We start from the raw sequence: 24,151 nt of genomic DNA on the forward strand, positions 1-24,151 counted from the left end.
ACCACAGGACCTAGCATGTCCTACCATGCTCTGTAAATAACTTATGTACATATACCGATATGCCCTACTCTGTTTACTTGTTTTATTGCACAATGTCGTTCTATTGGATTCTATTATATGTTATTACTACTGTATCATGCACATCGTTGCGGGCAAGACCACCTGCATTTCATTGTATACTCGTATGCCGTGACAAATAAAACGCTTGACTTGACTTGTACAGGGAGTACACATAAAGTACAGTACAGAGTACACAGAAAGTACAGTACAGAGTACACAGAGAGAAAATACAGTGCAGATGGTACACAGAAAGTACAGTACAGAGTACACAGAAAGTACAGTACAGAGAGAAAGTACAGTACAGACAGTACACAGAGAGAAAGTACAGTGCAGAGTACACAGAAAATACAGTACAGACAGTACACAGGAAGTACATTACAGAGAGTACACAGGAAGTACAGAACAGAGTACACAGGAAGTCAAAGTATGATAAATGTGAATTTGAAATGGTCTTCTCAAGCAACAGATGGCTTGTTTACAGTCGTACCGTTTGTAAATAATGGATTGCGAGATATGGTAGGATCTGAAAGCAGCAAAGAGGTTATGTTCTATCTGCGCTGTCCTATGCTTCAAGGGTCTACTTGTACTACGGACTGTGATGTAATGCTGATAATAGGATCTCTATTCTCTGGGCACAAGGCTTTGTTTCCGCTAATCCCCCAAACACCTTTCGTTTTGGAGACAGATACAAGGGGAAACACTGTTTTCCTTCAGCTGCAGTAAGTTAATCCTCTGGTAAGACTGTTCACTCTAGATTTGTGAACTCAAACAACAGTCCCCCACAGCTCAGAAGAGGAAGGCTGAAGAAGACTCTCTCCATGTCAAGAAACGAAGGCTGGAACTGCTCTACTGAGAGTGAATACGTGGGACGCAGTGGCGGCGTCCGTGGTTAGGCTATACGGGGGAACCCCATTCGGTTCACAACCGTTTGGAGCGCTGCAATGTAATAGAGCTCTTCTGGATGTTCACATAGGCTGTACATTGTATATTCCTCTTTTACTTACTTTTTTACTGTATGAAGCACACTCTCAGGGGCTCATACAGAACCAAGCATTTCACCATAAAGTGCAAATTTTATTGTGACGACTAATAAACAAACTTGAACTTGAACTTGAAACTTGAGGCTGTGTCATCGGTTCATTACCAATGGAGTGCCATATACTGTGGGTCTAGGAGTAGAAAGTGATTTCAATAGTGCTTCAAGGGAATAGGTAATAAAATCGGTAATATGTTGATGATATTGCTGATGATTAGAGTCTTGTTTGTCTAGTTTCTAGCTTTGGGGAGAGAGAGAGAGAGCCGTTTGTGTTCATCGATATTCACTCACCTGTCCCACGAGTTAGGCTGACTGATACTGGATCTTTGGGGCTGATTCCGATATTTGCGAGTAAATATTCAGACTACCGGTAGCATGGATAGGGCGTGGCTGTAAGGAGGAGACTTGTGTTCCATCCTAGAGGCTAATCTTTCCTGTGACAAAATGGCATCCAATGTAATAAAAAAAGTCAATCAACGAACTCGATTCTTGTACCGGATCTCCTCCCTGGTAAACAAGAATACCCTGAAGACTCTGGCAGGAGCACTCATTCAAGGGTACTACGACTATGCTTGCACCTCATGGTACCAAAGCACCTCAAAGGCACTAAAAACCAAATTACAAACATCTCAAAACAAACTAGTCAGACTACTGCTTGACCTGACTCCTAGAACCCACCTCACCCCTGCACACTTTGCCAACCTAGGATGGCTTAGAGTAGACAACAGAGTACAGCAACTTGCAATGGGCCTGGTCTACAAGATACACTACACGACCAAGGTACCCATGTACATGTCAAAATACTTCCCAAAGGTCAGTGAATACCACGATCACAACACCAGAGGGAGCTCCACAAATCATGTAAAACCCAGATTCGGCTCAAACAAGGGACTAAACACGTTTCGCAATTATGCCACAACAATGTGGAACGCCCTACCCAAAGCTGTAAAGGAATGTAAATCACTACCCACCTTCAAAAACACTCTCAAAGAACACCTACGGGAGACTGCAATTCAAAACTGGCCCCTACAAATGTCCTAACCCAGTTGTACAATAAAGACCAAGCATGGCTTTGTCAGTATTCCAATGTACAGCCCCACCCAACCCCACCCCACCTACCCAACCTCCTCCAATGTACAGTTTCCATGTCAAATGTATGTCAGTATTCCAATGTACAGTGTCCTCCCCCCCCTACCCAACCCCCCCCCCCCCCCCCCCACCTCCAATGTACAGCCCCACCCCACCTACCCAACCTCCCCCAATGCACAGTTTCTATGTCAAATGTATATACTCTTCTTCTGGATTTTTTTAGTATCACAAACAGTACTGTATTTGAAAATCTGGTATGTCATAAATGTATAGATGTAGCAGTACTGTCTATCTGTATGTCATGTGTGTCATATGATGAATTGAAAATGGGGGACCCTGATGGAAACAAGACGAAAGTCTTTCTCAGGTCTGCATCCTCTTAACAATTGTATGTATTGAGCTGTACTGTACTGTACCCATTCTGCAATCTGTTAATAAACTTTTCAATCAATCAATCAATCAATTCCAATGAGCCCGTTCTCATTCTGAGATCTTGAGGCGAGAGGTCAAGGTACCCCTTTGAAAAAGTCCATGTCCCCCTCATTAACTCATTGGGCGCCTATAACTAGTATACTCGCGTTTCGTCGCCAATGCTTGAGCGCCAAAAACGAGTTTTCTCGTTTTTAGATCCTTTGATATTTTTCCTTTGATCCCCATTCTAAACATTCGCTCGGGGCTGTCTGTGTCTCCCTGGCACAGCTGCCTACGTTAAAATTGCAATGACGATTGAATCCCGCCCAGTGGCAGTATCGCCTACCTTTTTTAAATTCAGCCGTTTTTACAGTGCAGGGGTGTAACATACTGTAACATACGTGCTGATACCTAGAGCCATATGAAATCCGTGTTCACGGAATCGCGGACGGAATCGCGGAATTGACCAATAAAAATGGAATCAACTGCAAAACGTGGAATATTGCAGAATTTGGCCTAATCTGGACTGAAATTCCGTTTTTGGGTGGAACGCTTGGTGCACACGCGACCGGGGAGGCGGACGCTAGAGCGGGTTACACACAACACAGGCAGTCTCCCAAGCGTCTCGCTGCTTCGGTGTTTACATCGTCAAGAAGCTAATAAATTCCCCAATAAGCCCTCAATTCAGAGCAGAGCAGTATCCTAATGACTTTTATGCCTCCGGCGATAAGGTGTTTTGCTAATTCTGTCAACGTTCCGTGGACTGGAGCCACAAAAACACTTGCGACACTATTGTGATTAAATAGCTACTATAACGTTAGGACATGATCGCTTCTTGCTAAATCTAGTGCACCCATCCATTTGTTTAATGCAAACGAGTCATTATACACTGCCCTTTATAATCTAAATAAACTTAAATAGCTATGAAACGTTACAGTACATAGGACTATAGATGGAAATGATAGCTTCTTGCTAAATCTAGTGCACTCATCCATTTGTTTAATGCAAACGAGTCATTATACACTGCCCTTTATAATCGAAATAAACTTAAATAGCTATGAAACGTTTTACAGTACATAGGACTATAGATGGAAATGATAGCTTCTTGCTAAATCTGTTGCAATCCATTTGTTTAATGCAAACGATTGTCATTATACACTGTCCTTTATAAACGAAATAAACTAAACTAAAAGGTGCCTAAATTATGCATTACTATATTTCATCAAATAAAATAGATATAGCTAGGCTACTGACATTGTGATAATGTCAGTAGTAGCTAGCTGTATCTATTGTTTACACTTGAAATGTGTATTTTTATTTTGTCACAATATTATTTGAAAAGTATTGTGTAAAATGTAACTGTATTTCTGAGTTGCAGCACTTAAAAACATTAAATGGACTGTTATATCATATTCAATTGTAGACATTTATTCATTCCCACTTATTAGACACTATTTCTGATGGTAAAATGAGCATAAAAAGCAAAATACAGAATTCTGAAATATTAAAACGGAAAAAACGGAATTTGGGAAAAAATAAAATGGAATTTGGAAAATAATAAAACGGATTTCATATGGCTCTACTGATACCAATATACCGGTGATAAGCAAAGATCAGCCGGTAGAATCGGCCACCCGATATACAGTATCAGTTGGGTTCTAGTCAAAGAAATAACAGGAGTTCTGTTTTAGGATTTAGACTTGATCTTCATTTCTAGTATTGGGACAATTGTGAACATCATATACAGGCCTATGTCGTAGGGGTGTAACGATCTCAATAGAATAGAGAAAAATAGAAGTAGAAAAAGAAAATAAATGTCCTACAGTGTACTGAAATGTAAAACTGTATCGACAAATCTCCTTCTCTCATTCTCTTCCCCAGGACCCTCAATTTCTCCTGTATTCATTTCTAAACTTGGTATCTGCATCGTATCAGTGAGTCAAACCAAGCTGTGTAATCTTTTTTTTTTTGATCAAATTTTTTTATTGACATTCTCACGAAACAAGACAACACATTAACCACAATCACAATACATAGAACTTCACAAGAAAATAACAAAAACAATAATAATAATACAGACTAACAATTATACAGACAAGAGAAAAGAAACCAGAGTTCAACCTACTAAATTAATTCCACGGGGTACTATCTAATAAATGGTCTTTCCCAGTGTTCAGTCCCGATTCCCGGCCGTGTGACCCCATATTAATAAAACGTACATCTCCAACCCACCACAAGGACCATTTTTTGGGGGAACACGACCTGAAAACAGAGCAATGAACCTTCATGAAAAAACAAAAACCTGTAGAGGTGTTCCATAGACTCACAGAGACCGTGTAAAAGTGGCCAAACAGTGAAGAAATAGTTAAATAGCTGCCCCCCCATAATATCCCCAGCTAAACTCAAGATGACAAGACAAGGGACAAGACAGACAAAAACATTTCCTCCTCCCCCTCCCAAGAGACCGCCGGACTCACCCGAACACGCACCCCAACCCCGCTCAGCCGCACACTGCGGTCTTTACCTTCTCAGCTGCTGCGAAACACAGGTCAATTCCAGCCTGCCCCACCCCAATCACCCGGGCTGTGGATACCTCAAGATAAATCACATCCAATAGAGTTAGGGACCAGTTAATCATTGTAAGCTTCTCAGGCTCCTTCCATCTCATTGCTATTAGCTTCTTCGCTGCTGTGACGCCCGCTAGGACAACCCTTTTCAGTTGTACGGACGCGGGTAGTGTCGTTATATCGTTCAGGAGTAGCGTAACAGCTGTGAATGGGATAGTTAAGCCACACAGATCTGAAAGTTTGTCCGTTATTGACCTCCAGAAGCGGGCCACTGGTGGGCAATCCCAATACATATGCATATAAGTGCCAGTGGCCTTTTGAGAGCACAAAGTGCACCGAGAGTCGGTTATCAGTCCCATAGCAAATAGCTTCCTAGGTGTAAGATAGGTCCTATGAATATAATTAAAATTAATTTGCTGGTGATTGGGGTTGCGGGAAGATAATGCCACATTTGCCCAAACATCATCCCAGTCAAACTCGGGGTCCATCTCCGGGATATCCACACGCCAGATTGTATCCAATGATAAATTTTTATACGTGGATTGAATTAAGAGCGTATAAAAGTCGGAGACAAACCCTCTGGATGTCGTCCTGTCCACTATGAGCCTGAGGAAGGGGTGTGGGTGCAAGGTACGCCATGCGCCCTCAGTGCTGACCTTAGTTGAAGGTAAAGAAAGAAGGACTCGCCGGGAAGATCATAAAATTCTCTTAAGTCCTGAAACGCACGGAGGCCGTTCTTATCATAAATATCCTCCAGAGTATGCACTCCCCTCCTTTGCCATTGAGGAATATTAACCGACTTGTGTCCAACAAGTAATTGCTGGTTATTAAAAATTGGAGAGTCCAGGTGCCAAGGGCATTTAACCCCACACGACCTCTGTACATTACGCCACGTTTGGATCACGTGAGTTATGATCGGTCCATACCTCAGCCGGCATTTCGCAATAGAGACAGTGGAGTACACTACATCCTGCAATCTTAGCGGAGACACCGCCGCCGCTTCTAAGGAGCGCCACGATACAGCCTCTACAGGGTCTAGCCAGCACATCAGAGGTCTCAGTGAAAAGGACCAGAAATAAAGTTTAAAATCAGGGATTGCGAGGCCCCCATCTTGTTTCCTACGTTGAGTAGTAGCCCTTTTGATTCTCGGGCGTTTGTTATTCCAGACAAACTTAGATACCATCGATTGTACCTTGCGCCAGTGGTCTATTGGAGGGGGCAGGGGGAGCATTGAGCTAATAAAATGTATCCTAGGCAGGATGTTCATTTTGATTATGGAAGCCCGGGCTTGTAAGGAGTTAGGAAGGGACGACCACCTGTCTAGATCCTGGCGTATTTTATCATAAGTACCTGTGAAGTTGTACTTAGTAGTTTGGTTCAGCGTGGGGAATATCTCTATGCCCAAGTATTTAAAATGTTCTACTATGGGGATATCAGCTGGTAGTCGTACCGCCTTGGCCAGTTCATTAAGAGGTAGGCAGGCTGATTTGTTCCAGTTAATCTTAAAACCTGACAATTTACCAAAGTCGTCGATTATCCTCAATAATTTTGTGGCCGACCGGGAGGGGTCGTCCATGAAAATCAGCAGGTCATCCGCATAGAGAGCAATTTTGTGTGGAGTATTGTTGACCATTATGGGGACGATGTCCTCCGATTGCCTAATAAATTGGGCCAAAGGTTCGAGGGAAAGCGCGAACAGTCCCGGGCTCAGAGGGCAACCCTGTCTAGAAGATCTGGAGACTGGAAAGAGTGTGGAACAGTTTTTGCCTGTCAGTATCATCGCAGACGGCGAGGCATACAGGACTTTAATCATATGAATAAAACTCTTTCCAAGACCCATGACCTCAAGTACCTTCCACAGGTATGACCACTCAAGTCTGTCAAACGCCTTCATGGCATCCAAAGACAGAACTGTGGATGGAGTTGTATTGTCTTTACTGTTATCGATTACATGCAACAGCCTCCTAAGATTATCTGCAGCCAGACGCCCCGGGATAAAACCAGTTTGATCGCAGTGTACCAATACAGACATAAATCTCTGCAGGCGACGGGCCAGCACCTTGGCAAACACCTTTAAATCGGCCCCGAGAAGACTCAAGGGTCTATAGCTACCACAATCATTGGGATCTTTGTCCTTTTTGAGAAGTAAAGAAATCAACGCCATATTGACATCTCTTGAGAACTCCCCTTGTTCGATAGCGTAATTGATCATATCGAGCATCAATGGACCCAGTTGGTCCCAGAAAGCTAAATACACTTCGGGTGGAATACCATCCCAGCCTGGCGCCTTACCCCTCTGCATTTCAACAATAGTCTCCCTCAATTCTACGAGAGTAATCGGTCTCCCCAGTTCCTTGGCCTCTTCCTCAGAAATGTGGGGTATCTCAAGCCCGCCAATGAACGATTCAAATCTAGAGTCATCCAGATTACCCTCTGAGCTATATAACTGTGAGTAAAACTCTTTAAAAGTGTCATTGATCTTTTTCGAATCAGTAGTGACTGCACCCTGGCTCGTCCTAATCGAGGGGATATCCGAGAAATGATCATTTGAGCGTATTTTCATTGCCAATAGATGGCTAGGTCTGGAGCCGTGAAAATTGTAATTTTGTCTTGTCCTATGTATCAAGAACTCAGACTGTTGTTTAAGTATGGAGTTTATTTCTTTTTTGACTATCTTACGTTGTGTGTTTAGTCGTTCATTATAGTCAGTTTGCAAGGATGCGTATAGGTCCGCATATAATGATTCCAGTCCTTCTAGCTTTTTTGACCGGGATTTTCGCAAATTGGAGGCAAATAGTGTGACATGACCCCTGATGAATCCTTTCAATGCGTTCCACAGGACCCTAGGGTCTTCTACTGTGCCAACGTTGATCTGCAAAAATTCAGCTAGTTTACTCCTGAACTCAGAACAGAAGTCATCGTTCTTTAGCAAGGTCGAATTAAAACGCCATCTGGGAGCTCTTGCGGAGAGCCTGCCAAAGGTTGCCGTAAGGAAAATCCCCTTGTGGTCTGAGAGAGCCAAGGGAACCAATGAGACATCGAAACTATCAAACATATTAGGGGACGCGAATGCATAGTCAATTCGAGAGAAGCTTTTGTGTCTGGCTGACAGGTGAGAGTAATCTCTGAGGGTGGGGTTGCATAAGCGCCAGAGGTCTGTGAGCCCCGTGTCTTTGGCCCACATCCTGAGGGCCTTAGAGGCCCGTTTCTGGTCGCTCGTTTCAGAGGGCCCGGACCTATCCATCTCCGCATCCCAGCACGCATTAAAATCGCCACCCACAATGAGAGCGTATCCATTAAGTTCCAACATATTCTTCGTGATTGTATTATAGAACGCTGAATCAAATGTGTTAGGAGCATACAATGCTATTATAGCCATCTTCCTATGCAAGAATTCAACTTTTGCTATAGTAATCCTTCCCCCCGTGTCCGACCATACATCCAAGATTTTGATATCAAGGTTACGTCTTGTAACTATGACTACTCCTTTCGTCTTATCATCGGCTGAGGATGAGGAGATAACGTGATATTGCCGATTTGCCAGTCTTGACACGTCACCTACCATTAAATGCGTCTCACTAAGGAGAGCAAGGTCAATATTTCTCCTCTTCAATAGCCAAAGGACACTGGCACGCTTGTGTGGGGCGTTAAGCCCTCCTGCGTTCCAAATTAAAATATTCAATTTAGCCATGGTCGAGCTTGTATAAGTGCGTAGAGAACATACCCGTGCAGCCAGGCTGAGTACAGAGGTGCCGATCCCGGCGGGCCCGGACGGTCAATCCCAGGAGTTCAGAGGAGGAACACTTACACATATATAAGACAACAGTACATAGAACACATAAAAATACCACCCCAGCTACAACCCCCCCTCCTTCTACTCTAAACCCTAACCCACCCGTCCTACTATAAGTTCCCCTATACCCACTCTCCAATCCCCACCCTATGCCCCATCCACTGAGGATGGTCATCTTCCTATCACTTCCCACTAGAGACATGGATCAATAAGACGCTCCCCACTCCCACCCCCCTCTAGATAAACCCCTGAGTAAACCCCCACTAGTCCAATAAACACAAATAATAATAAAATAAAATTCAATAAAGATATCGGTCGAAACACACCTGAGCCCTGGCCCCAACATGAGACAACCATAATGGTAAAAATAGCCATTATTAAATAATAACTCCGCATCAACCTGCAGCCCTCTATTTCCGAATCTGCGCTTCAACATCACATTGTTATAGCCCAAAAGGGTATAGGAAAATTCAAAACAAAATTAAATTAAAGCATCCCAGCCGATAGTCTAAGGCAGGTTCGGGTCACAGGTTAATTGTGCAAAATTGTGTGAACAGTGTCAATTAAACAATGACAAAAAAAGGAGGAAGGGAAAAAAAAAGGTTATGGTCAAAGTGCACCCCTTTAGCCGTCCCTCTGATCAGGCACAACGGCTGAAATGACATAACCTATGTAAGAATAGAATTAAACACAATCATTCATTAATCAATCCGGGGATGGTAATAGGCAACACCTGACACCACCTGTCATCATACATTGTTTCAATAAAGATATCGGTCGGAGCAGTTAGTCCAAGGTAGGATCGAATCACAGTTAAATTGCTCATTCAAATGCCATTAAAACAGCGACACTAATTATTATATAATTATTCAGCATCAACCCTGTAACCAACTACCTTGGAGTCTGCATATTAATGTCGCAACGTTATAGCATAAGTGGATCACGGAAAATTCAAAACACATTTAAGGCAGATTAGCAGTTAGTCCAAGGTAGAATCGGATCACATTTAAATCGCGTATACGGATGACATAAAAACAGCGACAGTAAGAAAGAAAAAAGGGAAGGAAAAGAGGGTAATGGCTATAGTGCAAGCCATATAATACATTGTTTCAATAAAGATATCGGTCGGAGCAGTTAGTCCAAGGTAGGATCGGATCACAGTTAAATTGCTCATTCAAATGCCATTAAAACAGCGACAATAATTATTATATAATTACTCAGCATCAACCTGTAACCATCTACCTTGGAGTCTGCATATTAATGTATCAACGTTATAGCATAAGTGGCTCACGGAAAATTCAAAACAAAATTAAGGCGAGTCAGCAGTTAGTCCAAGGTAGAACCGGATCACATTTAAATCGCGCATATAGATGACATAAAAACAGCGACAATAGGAAAGAAAAAATAAAGGAAAAGTGGGTAATGGCTAGAGTGCAAGCCATATAACCATATAGCCATGAAGTGCAAGCCATACCCGACCCAACCTGTTATCAAATATTGTATATGCATATTCAACCGACCTTGGCATCTACTTTGGATCACCAAAGCTCAAAACAACCTGGATATAAAAATAAAAAGCATACCAGAAGTTAGTTAGGGACTCGGTCACTCTTGAACTGTGCAAACCAATGTCCCTTTGAACAGCAACAGCAACCAAAATACGTAACCATTAACGGGTCTCGAATGTCTCAGCGCAGACCATAGTCGAAGCCCGCTGGCTAGCCCGAGGCTAGCGCGTAAGCTAGTGACGAATCCGGATAGCACGTTAGCCTACTATGTACATTGTTCAGCTAGCTCGTTAGCTTCCAAAGAGGCGATACACAAGTACGACCATGAGGTCAGCTTTAGCAAGTAACAGAAGTCATTGGGAAGCCCCGCTAGTTGGATGGGCAGAGGACAGTTAGCATGTCTGGGCATGACAGCAAGTGTTTGTGAATAGTCGACCTAATCAATGTATATAGGCCCAAACCACCAAGTCACTCACCCTCCATAGATATCAAGCAACAGACTCGGGTGTCTCCGCGAGATACTCCTTCGCTCTAGCCAACGACCAAAACAAACGCTGACCACCGACCTTCTCCAACACAGATAATTTCGCGGGAGCGAATAACGTGGACCTCAGGCCTAGTTTCCATAGCTTAGTCAGGACCACCTTGTACTCGGCTCTCTGAGCTTGAACCTCCGGTGTAAAGTCCTCGAAAATGGCCACTTTGTGATCGCCAAGCCTCAGAGTACCCCTTCTGGTACGAGCCGACCGCATGATGATTTCTCTCTGTTGGAGTCTGTTCAGCTTGACTATGATGGGCCTCGGTTCTTTGTTCACGCCGGGAGAAAACCTGCCCGCTCTGTAGGCCGACTCACAGATAGGAGGCATAGGGAGGACGTCTGTCCCTAGTATCTTCTGCAGCAGTTCGGGCACGGTCTCAGAGAGACGGCCTTCACCGCTGGTCTCCGGTACTCCAACAATCCTGACGTTGTGGCGTCTATCCCGGGACTGCATCTCCTCTATCGCCGACTGTAGTTTGTTGACTTCAGCCTGCCTAGCCAGCAGGGCGGATTCAAGACCCGCCATCTTCTCACACTGTGATGATACCTCCGTCGTTAGCATGGCTAGTTCGTTAGCATTAGCCGATGAGGCAGCGTGAATCGTCTCCATCTTGTCTGTCAGCGGGACTACCGCCAGCCGTATTTCTTCTGATATCTCACGACGGAGGCTGATACAGAAATCCGCCAACACTTTCTTCTGTGCTTCAGCGATGCGTGCCTCAGAGTCTGCGTGTACTTTCTTCTGTGCTTCAGCGATGCGTGTCTCAGAGTCTGCGTGTAGCTTGGTCATGACCAAGAGCACAGCTTCGCTTAACTCCCCGACAGCGGGAGACGGTGCGGCCATGCTCGGCGGTGCCGGTGTCGTGCCTAATTCTTTCATGGCTCTGGTTTCCACCCCCGCCATCGTAGAAAGTCGAAAAAAGTTGATGAATGTATACTAAACACGACGACCTAGCAAACAGATAAAAAACAAATAAAAATAAAATAAAGACTAATGGGGAGAAACGTATATTCAGCACGGTAGAAGGGAGCTCATGTGAAACACGTCTACTCCATGATCGCTCAGCTCCGCCCCCCTCCAAGCTGTGTAATCTATATAGGTATATATATATAGTACAATATATAAACAGAGCTCTGTAGTTTGAATACATTTTAACGAATAGAAAATCAAATCGACTCGTGACATAAAGAATCTAAATTTCTATCGAATCAGAAAATGTGTGCCGAACAAACTTCCCACCAGTTAGGACAGCCGAAACACGACCAATCTTTCGCCGTAGACTAAAAACACACTTCTTCAATCAATATCTGAAATGAAAGTTCTTAATGTCTTCTACTATCATGCACTCTTTTACTAATGAATCTTCCTTGTCTATATTACTACCTACTAGGGGTGGACGGTATGGTCTAAAATTTATATCACGGTATAATTTGAAGCATAGACGGTAACGGTATATATCACGGTATCATCGTTTTTGATAAAAAAAAAATTTTTATTTTATATATATATATATTTTTTTTATAAAATATATATATTATATAATTAGACTTGTACTGGTATTATCTGCGAGACATCGCCACCACGCAACAAGCTCCACTGTCTGTGTGTACTCTAGTAGCCTCCAGCTACGGCCAGAATTCTCCGGAGCTGCACCTGGACCTATACTCGAGTAGCCTCGAGCAGAGCTACGGCCAGGATTCTCCGGCGCTGCACCTGGACCCTATTGTATTGGTATTATAACGTTAGCAAGCCCTCAGCTCGAATACGCATCGAATCAGTGTTATAAGACATTGATATCATGAGCTATCTGTAGCTACTGCATATAACGTTAATACAACGCCTCAGTGAATTATTTAGTTCAATGGGACATTTCGTTTTGAACGGTGAACTAACTTGTGTTAACGTGAGCTAACAGGTAGCATACACGTCTCTAGTACTAGACTTTGTGGAGCGTTTGTTGATGTCAGGAGCTATCGGTAGCTGGCCGACTAGATACCGTTCGGTTAGACAATGCCCCATCATGTATTAAACTAAAAGTGAATAGTTGACTGGGTCATTTTGTAACGGTAGCTAAGCTAACGTTAGCTCAGGGAGACGCCGACAGCTCCCGTGTCCCGTCCCACTAGACTACTAGACCCGTGTTTACATGCGTGCGGTAGGGGCTGGCACGCCCACTGCGCGAAGCCTCCTAAATAACTTTTTCCAGTTCGCACATATCTATTATCTATGACTAATTCTATCTATTTTTAGGGGCAAATGCCAGTGAAATAGTCGCGCTGTGGTTACATGACGTCATTGCTATTTTAGAGCTGCACTACCCGTTACACGGTATACTCAAAATCCATACCGTAGAGCAAATTCATACCGTTTATACCGTATACCGTTTATACCGTCCACCCCTACTACCTACTATAATATGTCTCTACTACTATGCACTCAACATTGCAGCACCCAAGTTTCAACACTTTTATGATCATTGTTACTCAGCTGAAAGAGTTGTACCCTTCCTGCTGACTTGTCGTACAGAACTTGGACTTTGGATAAAAGCGACGGTCAGCTACATGACTAAATGAAAATGTTAATGTGTGTATATCGTTACACCTTTACTATGTCTCACTGTGTCTGCCCGCCGTCATGATCCGAGGCATCTAGAGTGGGTCTGCTGGCACCCCCAGGGCTCTCCCCTGCTGTGAACCTGGCATCAGCCAGAGGACAAGCCTGTTCTGCCTCTATGCAACCTACTTCCTGACGCACCGAAGCGAAGGTAGGGCTGACCTGGATGCTTCAAGGCTTCAATGGCTGCCATGGTAAGTAATGTCAAAATCACTAGTCAAGCGCTTCGGTTTCTTTGTTATTGGTCGTTTTTTACCCCTCCAAAAATGTGCCAACATCGGCATAATAAACAGCTAATAGAAATTAAAATTGAACGTTAATTTGGGGAATCAGTTCTTCTCTGACATCGTACAAACTTTCAGAAAACCCATCTACCCCACAGCTCTCATTTACCCACCACGTTGAAATTCTTGTGTAAAAATTAAGCTTTGATTATTCTATGATTATGTTAAGCTTCGAAGCCCCCCAAAAAATGGTAATTGGCACAGTGGCCTAAATAAAAGGCGACATAACCAAAAACCAAAGCGCAAAGTCGACAGGTGACAGCAAACCACACAACGCAACAAGGGGTCTATACTTCACCTGAAACTACTCACAAAACCTAATTATCAAAATGTACCTTTTTTTTATAGACCCAGGTCTAACTTTTGGTTGATGCATGCAATTCACATGACTGCTCATTCTACTACTGAGGTCTGTATAGATGGCTAGTAGACAGTGGAACAGAGTTCACAGAACAGTCACTCCCCATGGAGTGTGGTTTGTCTCCCAGTCCAGTGCAAAAACAGCCCATCAACACGTGTGCAACTTCTAAGAGTCCTGCCACCATGCTGTTGAGTCATAGTGAGCCTGTAGGAACAAGGGCTGGGATAAATTCAAATCAATTAAAAGATTATCACAGAAATGTCTATGTACTTGCTGAAGATTCTATTCTTGTTTACTTGTCAGTAGATAATACAACCTTTTCTTGACAAGCGTTTCCAATGTTTGAATGTGAAAGAAAAACCCACTTTCTGAATCCTCAACCCTGTTAGGAATCAGGCAAGGACCCTGACCCACTCCTGTCGTGAGGACACGCCTCCACCCTCTACCTTATTGTTACAGACGGTGTCCTTATGTATGTATGTATATAGAGGGAGTAATGTATGTTATCTGTTGTGTGTGTGTATATAGGCATGTTTTGGTTGTTCTGTTTTTGTCTCCCTCCTGTGTAACATATCCCATTCTCAGGTGTCTCCCAGTTGCAGCCAGCTGGTCAATCAGCAACTCACCCCAGTGCAACGGCAGGTGAAGCTGATTCTGCAATCAACATCCACTCTCCCTTCATATACCCCAATTGTGTGCAGTGTTGGTTAGCTCTTTTGGCTCAGTGTGGTGGTGGGTGTCTCTCTGTGTTTGGTGATAATTGGGTGTCTCTCTGTGTTTGGTGATAATTCTGTGTGTGCCTGCGTGGACCAAACCCTGTGTGGGGGTATATATACTGTTGGCCCTGTTTTGCCATTTGCCACTGTATGTGGGGTATGTATATTTGAGCTAGTTAATGCTCTATTTGCTCTCATGTTTGTTGTGTGAGCTAGTTAATGCTCTATTGCTCTCATGTTTGGTGTGTGAGCTAGTTAATGCTCTATTGCTCTCATGTTTGGTGTGTGAGCTAGTTAATGCTCTATTGCTCTCATTGTTTGGTGTGTGAGCTAGTTAATGCTCTATTGCTCTCATTGTTTGGTGTGTGAGCTAGTTAATGCTCTGTTGAGCTCATGTTTGTGTGATGTCCAGGTAGAGATGTCCAGGTAGAGGTACATTTGGTAGAGCTGGCGAAAGCTCTGGTTCACTCCATTGTGTTTTGGTGTTCTTTAGTTTGTTGTACATTTCTGTTTTACCCATAACCTGTTTGTGTATTTGTTTATTCCTTGTGTCACCCAGCCTATGGTGATTGCTTTGCTTTGTATTAATCTTTTGTTTCGCACACAGGGACATTGAGGGCAGGAAGATACCCTGGGTCTACATTTTGCATCACGTAGGTGACCTACTGTTAAAGACACCAGCTTTAGAGTGAGCACCACCACCTGTACTTTGGGGCGTTCGCGCCTGTAAGGGGGGGTGGGGTTTTTATTTTTTTGATATTTAATTTGGTGCTCACTGGTAAGTCCTCCGTGCTCTCTGTGTTGCTGATCTTGAGTTTTGTGAAATAAACATTATTATTTTGCAATTTGTCTCTTGCATTTTGTGTCACTGCACCCTAGGGGTGGACGGTATGGTCTAAAATTTATATCACGGTATAATTTGAAGCATAGACGTAACGGTATATATCACGGTATCAGTGTTAGAATAATTTTTTTTGCCTGATAGGCAGGCTATATAAAGAATGACATCCTCAAGGCATGTAGATTTATAATATTTTAACTTAAAACTAGGCTACTTTTGCGTATAAAGTCATTATATTCCAAATAAAATAAGTCCCGAGTCGAGACTCCGTGCTGCTCCCATTGCAAACAGCAGGGCTGGATGCTGGATTTTGCTAGAAGCATATGTAGCTGCAGAGCCGCAGAGCCAGGGGCTCTTTCAGGTCAATTCAGGGCAATTCAGCCGTTGGGTGGGGGGGCGCTGTTGAGCGGCCTGTGACCAGACCTGAAAGAGCCCCTGGCTCTGCGGCTCTGCAGCTGCATGCTATTTCGCAAATCCACTGCTGCAGCCTTCCTCCCGCTGCAGCCGTCGTTATCATAACACTACACACATATCATAATGTTTACAGCAAACTGTAGTTGATCACCAGGTATGTTTTATTAACGTAGAATAATTCATATAAGAAAAACGATAGGTAAGATCTCTTACCTTTCTCCACTGGTTAAAAATGCCAGGAACTGAAATTGAAACTTGCTGTGCGCCGCGGTGATATGTGTTTATTATGAAATGACAATTGCGTGTTGACACGCCCAGTGCGCCCACTGCGCGAAGCCTCCTTAATAACTTTTTCCAGTTTGCACATATCTATTATCTATGACTAATTCTATCTATTTTTAGGGGCAAATGCGATTGAAATAGTCGCGCTGTGGTTACATGACGACGACGTCATTGCTATTTTAGAGCTGCTCTACCGGTTACACGGTAGTCAAAATCCATACCGTAGAGCAAATTCATACCGTTTATACCGTATACCGTTTATACCGTCCACCCCTACGGCACCCTCACCTACCCTGTCTGTGGCCTTGTGTTGCGTCTCCCCACAGGGGTACGTAACACTTGTCAAAGGTTAGGTTTCGTTCTCTCTCCGTTTCGTTTTCGTTTCCGAGTTCTCACAGTTAATGACCTACTCCTACCAGTAGTTGCCACCCTCTTTTCTGGTACAGGGGAGGCAGGTAAAAGAGGCCGGCCAGTAACCAAAAGGTTGCTGGTTCGATCCCCGCCACTGACAGGAGGGTGTATTCCAGCTGTGAGCTGGTGACTGAACTACGGTGCCCACCAACCTAAGTGCAAGGCACTGAACCCCAAAACTGCTCCCAGGGCGCTGTGCTGCTGGGCGACTCTGACCTCTCTGATGAAATGCATGTGTGTGTGTGTGTGTGTGTGTGTGTGTGTGTGTGTGTAATAGGAGGGACAGGCGAAAAGACACATTTAAATTGCCTTGACAATAACGTAATCTTCTTCTTCTACAGATCTGCTGATGCATGGCTGTAAAGTAGAGAGACTTACAGATACTGTAAGGTTATAACCTTTGTGACTAAAAGAAAACAAGCAAGTCTGTTAGGATATAGGATACATCATTAATCTCATAGGTTTACTGCCACTTCACAGCCACTATCTAATACTTGTATTTTACAGTTGCTAATCGCCAGAAACCCTTCGTCTCATAAGGGATAGGATAATTCAAAGAGATTAAAATTAAGATTGCAGATAACAACATTAGTAACCGGATTAATTTACCTGCAGCACAGTAAATTTCGCAGAGTAAATTTTACTCAAACTGAGTCCATTTTAGCCCAAGTGAGTAAAATGTACTTACCGCGAAATTTACTGTGTGGTATCCATTTATTGACAACCACCAGACTGGTAGAAAGTTCTAGAGTTCCAGAAAGATGATTAGACATGTAATTGTTTTGTGACAGGCATGATTGTCTATTGCAAACGCCGAATGTAAGACTGTCATCAATCATCATAGAGCCTAGATCCCCATCAGGTGACATGACACGGATAGTGTCAAAGAAGCGACCACATGGCGACCGACCAGCCCTCGAAGAGGACAACCTGGGGATGGGGAACATCCAGGTTCCGACATTGAGACATTACGCGCATTGCCACTGTATGCTACGCGACGCTGACCATGACAGTTGGTGTTGGGGAGGTTTTTAAACACACTCTACTACAGTCAATAATACAATAATACACACACTTTAACCCAAACCCAAAGCGCTCACCTCTAGGCTCTGCACCGTGTGACTCCTGTGATCTTTCTTTTCGTTTTGGCCACGACGGTTAATCTCTCTCTCGCTCTCTCTCTCCTCTCTCTCTTCTCTCTCTCTCTCTATATCTCTCTCTCTTTCTCTCTCACAAACTATCTCCCTCCCTCTTTCGCACACACTATCTCTCTCTCTCTCTCCTCTCTCTCACTCTCCGTGATCCCTTGGTGGATTTGTTTTGTCAAATCAGTTGTGCAATAGTACATTTTGGTGAGTTGTTTATATGTAATTCACTTATGACATTTAGGTAACATTAATGGACAACTACAGTATTAAGGAGACAACTACAGTATGTAAGTAGTAACAGTTGTGCAATAGTACATTTTGGTGAGTTGTTTCTATATAATTCACTTATGACATTTAGGTAACATTAATGAACAACTACAGTATTAAGGAGACAACTACAGTATGTAAGTAGTAAACCTATTATGATTATTTTTTATTCCAGTCGATCATAATGATCATGATCACTGTGACATCATCACAAATGTTCTAGAATGTTTGATTATGACATCATACTGTGACATCACAAATGTTCGAGAATGTCTATTATGACATCATACTGTGACATCACAAATGTTCTAGAATGTACTATTATGACATCATACTGTGACATCACAAATGTTCTAGAATGTTCTATTATGACATACTGTGACATCACAACGGAACATGTTTGAGTTCCATTTGAATAATATAAATAATGTTTGGTAAGGCTGTCCCCGAAGCCTGTTTTTTAGGGATGCCCTGATCACGTTTTTTGCCACCGATACCGATCACCGATCGTCTATGAGCCATATCGGCCGATACCGATCGTTTTTGGTTTTATAAAAAAAATAATATATATATATACTTTTTATTTTATTTTTTTATAAAATATATATATTATATAATTATACTTGTAGTTGTATTATCAGCGAGACATCGCCACCACGCAACAAGTCAAAACGTTCGACGTTCGAACCTTCGTTTTTTATTAAAAAAGTAAAATTTAAAAATTTTAAATTCTAAATTATTTATATATATATCCTCAAACTAAATCCTCAATTTGAATAAAGTGATTCAAACTTCGTCAGGGTTTTTCAAACGGACGTTCGAACCTTCGTTTTTAACACTTTCAATGCCAACGACGAGATCTCGTTTGTTCATGCCGACCGTTCATTGCCAATGACGAGAGATCTCGCTTTTTTTTATTAGCGATTTGAATTCATATTTCATCAATCTAGCCTCACGTTAGTGCTACAAACTCTCTCTGAGCTCCATTGGGAAAATACCACCCCCTATCGTCTCTCCCTGTGGTACTGCACCCCTTTGGAATGGATTGAATGAAACACATGGGGGGGGGAAATCCTGCTTCCTCATTTTACTTCTCAGACAAGTCACCCGAGACGATCGGATTCATTGCCAAGAGCCCCAGAACAGCGTGGAATACATATTTCCAGTACCCAGCGTTGGATCAATAAACGCGATCGATATTTGGAATGGCGATCAGGAATTGGAATAATCTTTTTGGAGAACATCTGATCTGCGGTAAGGAATCTATTTTACCAGTCTTAGGATAATCAGAGCTTTTTTCACAGAGATATCAACGTGTGCCATATGTGTGTGTGTGCGTGTGTGTGTGTGCTGATCAGGAAATGAGAGAATCGATTTTTCAGCTCGCTTCTATAGCGTGCATAAGTATACTAGGGCTGTCCCCGACTAAGGATTTGGATGGTCGACTAGGATTGGCCAAAATTTGCCGTTAGTCGACTATTGGTCGACTTAAAAAAGAAATATATATATATAGAATATTTTTAAACTTTTTTATTTATTTATTTATTTTTTTAACTTTTTTATCATTCCATTTGGGCTGTGGGGGTGCTTAATGTCTGAAGGAGTCGACTGAAGGCTTCTTGTGCTCTGCAAAAGCATGCAATTGGTCCACTGATGGATACCAGGGGCGGATTTAGGATTGTAGGAGATCCAGGGCTTAGCCCAGATAGGTGCCCGCTTTTTTTTTTCTTTTTTTGAGGGGGTCAGGCAGGACCCCCTCCACGTCAGATTTTTTTTTAATTTAATGAACCTGTACGTGCAATTTCCTGCAATATAGAGCCTTCAATCTTGACCAATAAAGCTGCTCTTTTCACTATAAAACTCAGTTAACCATAACGTAGTTATGGTTAGATTTATATATTGATGGGGATATATCATATTTTTCATATGATCAAAAAGTGGTGGAGCAAGAGCATACCTTTGCTCCCCCAAGTTCAATAGTGGGAGAGCAGAGATGCTCCGAATGCTCTTATGGCCAGGCGTCTATGATTCACTGATACAAAGTAAAATAGTGCAGTGCAATAAAATAGTTAGTAAAATAGAATAAAATAATGCAATAGTGCATTGCAATAAAATAGTTATCATCGTATTTTTTAGGGAGGCCGGTAATGAGTGCATTACAGTAGTCGAGTTGGCTTGAGATAAAGGCATGGATCTGGTTTTCAGCGTCCTTTTGATTTATAAATGGCCGTACTTTAGCTATGTTTCTAAGGTGGAAGAATTAAGTTTTTGTCAACTTGTTGATTGTGATTTAAAGCTTAGGTCTGAGTCTACCATAACACCAAGACTTAACTCACTCAAATACAGTTAGCAGCTGGATAGACCACAGATGGAAATTAGCTTCTGCTAAATCTGGTGCAAACATATTTTCATGTAACAATGATGAATTATCAAAAAAAAATATATATATAATTTTTTTTTTTTTTTTTAAATAGATTCGGGGCTTTTCAGAAAACATTCAGGGCTTGAGCCCAAGTAGCCACCCCCTAGCCCCGCCCCTGATGGATACATCTTGATATTTGTCTAGTCTACTCTAGTGTGTTCATTAGATGGGTGAAATCCTCTTTCAGTGCCTCTGTGCCTGTTTTCGTAGGCAGTTAGCCTCTGGTATGCGTGCCATTAGCGTTAGCCACGCTTCTAGGCCTCTTTTATTTTGGAAAGAATGATAAATTTATTTTTTTATTATATTCGACTAAGAGGTTGGCCAGTCGACTACGGCTCCTTTCAACAGATTAGTCGACTAATCGAATAATAGGGGTCAGCCCTAAAGTATACTATCGATAATCTAGCGTTTCTTTGAAAACGATTCATAAATAGGCCGAAAAATGACAACGTTTTTTGTGTATTCCAGAATATTCCAGTAAAGGACGATTATCACAGAATCTTTATATTTTCCTGAAACTTAAAAAAACGAGTGTTTTTCAAAATGGTATAAAACGGAAATGAACCGATTAAAAAACAATCCGTTTCGACAATGTTGACTGCAAACAAGTCATTGATAAGCGACGGCCAGATTAGACACATAGCCATAATTTAAGACATAGTTTATGCGTTTGCAAATATGAGAGCTCTATCATTGAAGTGGGTGGTGGCATTCAAGGGGGGTAAAGCGTACCGTACCGCATGGCTGGCAATGAAAGTGTTTCTCAAACTAAATCCTCAATTTGAATAAAGTGATTCAAACTTCGTCAGGGTTTTTCGAACGGACGTTCAAACCTTCGTTTTTAAAGGGGAACTATCTTATAAATGGCCTTTTTTCAGTGTTTAGCATTGTTTCCTAGCTATGTGGACTTATATTAATATGATCTATGTCTCTAATTCTCATATTGGCGCATTCTTCCAATTCTCCTCTCACAATATTCACCCTCACTGAACTGAGTCATCTGAAAATGTGATGATTTGTGATGTCAGAAAGACACCGCTGCATGATAATGTTCAGGCGCCGGCGCCGCGGCGCAGTGGTTTAGGTGCCCAGGCTCAAAACAGCTCGAGATCTTGAGGTAGAAAAATGCTGTTTTTGAGGACTTGATTAGAAATACAAAACAATGAATTAAAAAATATATATAATTACAGAGGTGTTCCATAAACTCACAAGAATTGTGTAAAAGTGCCCAAATAGTGAAATAAATAGTAAAATAGTTCCCCTTTAATGAATAAATGTAAATAAAAAAAATAATTCTCATTTTCTTTTTATAAATTCTTTTATTTTTTTATATCCTCAAACTAAATCCTCAATTTGAATAAAGTGATTAATCTGATTAAATGAGTATTTTTCTTTTATTATTTTGTTAGTGATGTAATAAAAAAGAACACAAAAACGATAATATACGATTGGTAAACACTCTGATTAACCAAAACACTTCAAAGAAAACCGGATGAATTATTATAATAATATGTGGTTGGCACTTCTTTATCGTTGCTATTGTAGATAACTGTGGCAATTCTAGAGTTAATACATGTAAAAAAAAAAATGATTCATTGATAACCCATCTATCTACTTGAGAGAATGTGTATATCTGTGTTTTAACTTTGTGTACACACTTACCGCCCATAATGAGAGTAGGTATGCGTTACTCATAAATTGTTTCTGCTTGGGGAGAAGTCTTGGTTTTGGGGAGAGTAATACTTAGGGTTTCCAACCTGGGCCCTGTTTCTTGTACCTGGATAACTGAGTTAGCCGGATAACTTTAACTGGATAACTGAGTTAGCCGGACATTCCGGTTCCCTGTACGTGGATTTTCCAAATCACCATGACAACAGATCCAAAAGTTTGAGCCTGGTCGAAAGCAGAGTTCAAGTTCAAGTTAGCCTGAACCATCGCCACGCCCCCGCAAAGAAGTGACAGTCCGTTTCCTGAAACTATTCCCACAGTCTACAATCTGCATTTTACCATTCTGAATTACGTTTTTGTGCTCCATTCTTCCAGAGGGGGCTTTTGAAATGTAAAATAGACCCAAAATGCTGATACTAAATTCACTTTGTCCTAAATAATGCACGTTATATATACCGTGGCGACGGTGGCGCTCGCTCGTGCGATGTACACATTATGTGGTTATTTTAATTGTAACTGGGATTAAGATGTCTGATGAGATGCGCTGTTTGACGGATTTGAGAAATTGAATGAGCCGTTGACGTCACATTAATGAATGAGGATAAAGAGATAAACTTCATTCAAAACAAAGGATATTCTAAACACGGGTCTCTCGTTCATTAATGTATAAACAATGAATTTATCCCATCTGCCACAGTGGCCCAGCGGTAGTGCTCAAGCCTGCCAACCCAGCGACCGGGGTTCAAAACCCGGTCTTTCCAATATGATTTTTTTGAATATAATATTAATGATTATACGCCAAAGTAGCCTGGTTTTAAGTTAAAATATTATAAATCTACATGCATTGAGGATGTCATTCTTTATATAGCTCTCAACGTGCACCAAATTGAATTATTCCTATATTGCAAAAAGAAGGAGACGACTAGGGTCTCGAACCCCGGTCGTCTGTGTGAAAGTCAACAGAACAACCCGTTAGACCACATTGGAGATAAGTTAAAGATCGACTATACATCAATCAATGGGTAAGAGAGCCGTATCGTAATTCTGTATAACAATTTAACTAATTATTTTCGCTAGCAAGATCTCATTTGATTATTCAATCCAGCAGGCAAGTTTAAAGAAATATAATCTGATTGATTGAGGTAATGAGGGACTTAGAATTAGCCTATAGATAACGCATTTAACTTGTCGGCGAGGCGATTGAGCCGTATTGCAATCTGTCAATAAAGTCTTAAATCAATTAATCAATCAATGCCGTTGAGAATCAGGATCTCTGCCATCGATACGTGCTGGCTTTTCACCTAAAACGGCCGCGCGCATTTAGCCTGAGTCGCAAGTCTGGCTTGAGTTAACGAGACTGAATCCACCTTCATGAAACAGGAAAATCCCGGCTTCAAACATCGGGTTAACTGAAGCTGGATAATGACATCTTGATCGACTTAGTTGAACCACGTACAAGAAACAGGGCCCTGCTCTACTTCTAGAAACAAAACAGTAAACAAAATGTGTATTTTAGCAGCTTTAGGGGCTACAGGCGTGTAGTTCACCAGTTTGATAATTATTTGGGAAACTGATGACAAACAAAAATGATATCGCAATAACGATATCGATAACAATATCATATCACGCGATATCCATAATTATCGATATTGTTATAAGTATTAAGAAAAACAACAGATGTATGTTTATTTTGCAGCAATTCTTAGTCGTTGCCGCCATCT

At 42.0% G+C, this 24,151-nt stretch overlaps 1 protein-coding gene across 3 annotated transcripts in view; it reads right to left on the minus strand.

Moving 5' to 3' along the window:
- dnajb6b (DnaJ heat shock protein family (Hsp40) member B6b) overlaps positions 1-18,124 on the minus strand; it is a 106,656-nt gene extending 88,532 nt beyond the window's left edge. For 2 of the 3 annotated variants that reach the window (XM_084326594.1, XM_084326593.1), the window contains exon 1: positions 18,026-18,124. The gene's annotated coding sequence lies outside the window, so the exon portion shown is untranslated. The remainder of the gene's footprint in view (positions 1-18,025) is intronic. The other variant, XM_084326592.1, reaches the window with a different exon arrangement.
- Positions 18,125-24,151: the final 6,027 nt, after the last annotated feature.

This window comes from Notolepis coatsorum, assembly GCF_963971535.1.
Source record: "Notolepis coatsorum genome assembly, chromosome: 12".
Lineage (NCBI taxonomy): Eukaryota > Metazoa > Chordata > Actinopteri > Aulopiformes > Paralepididae > Notolepis > Notolepis coatsorum.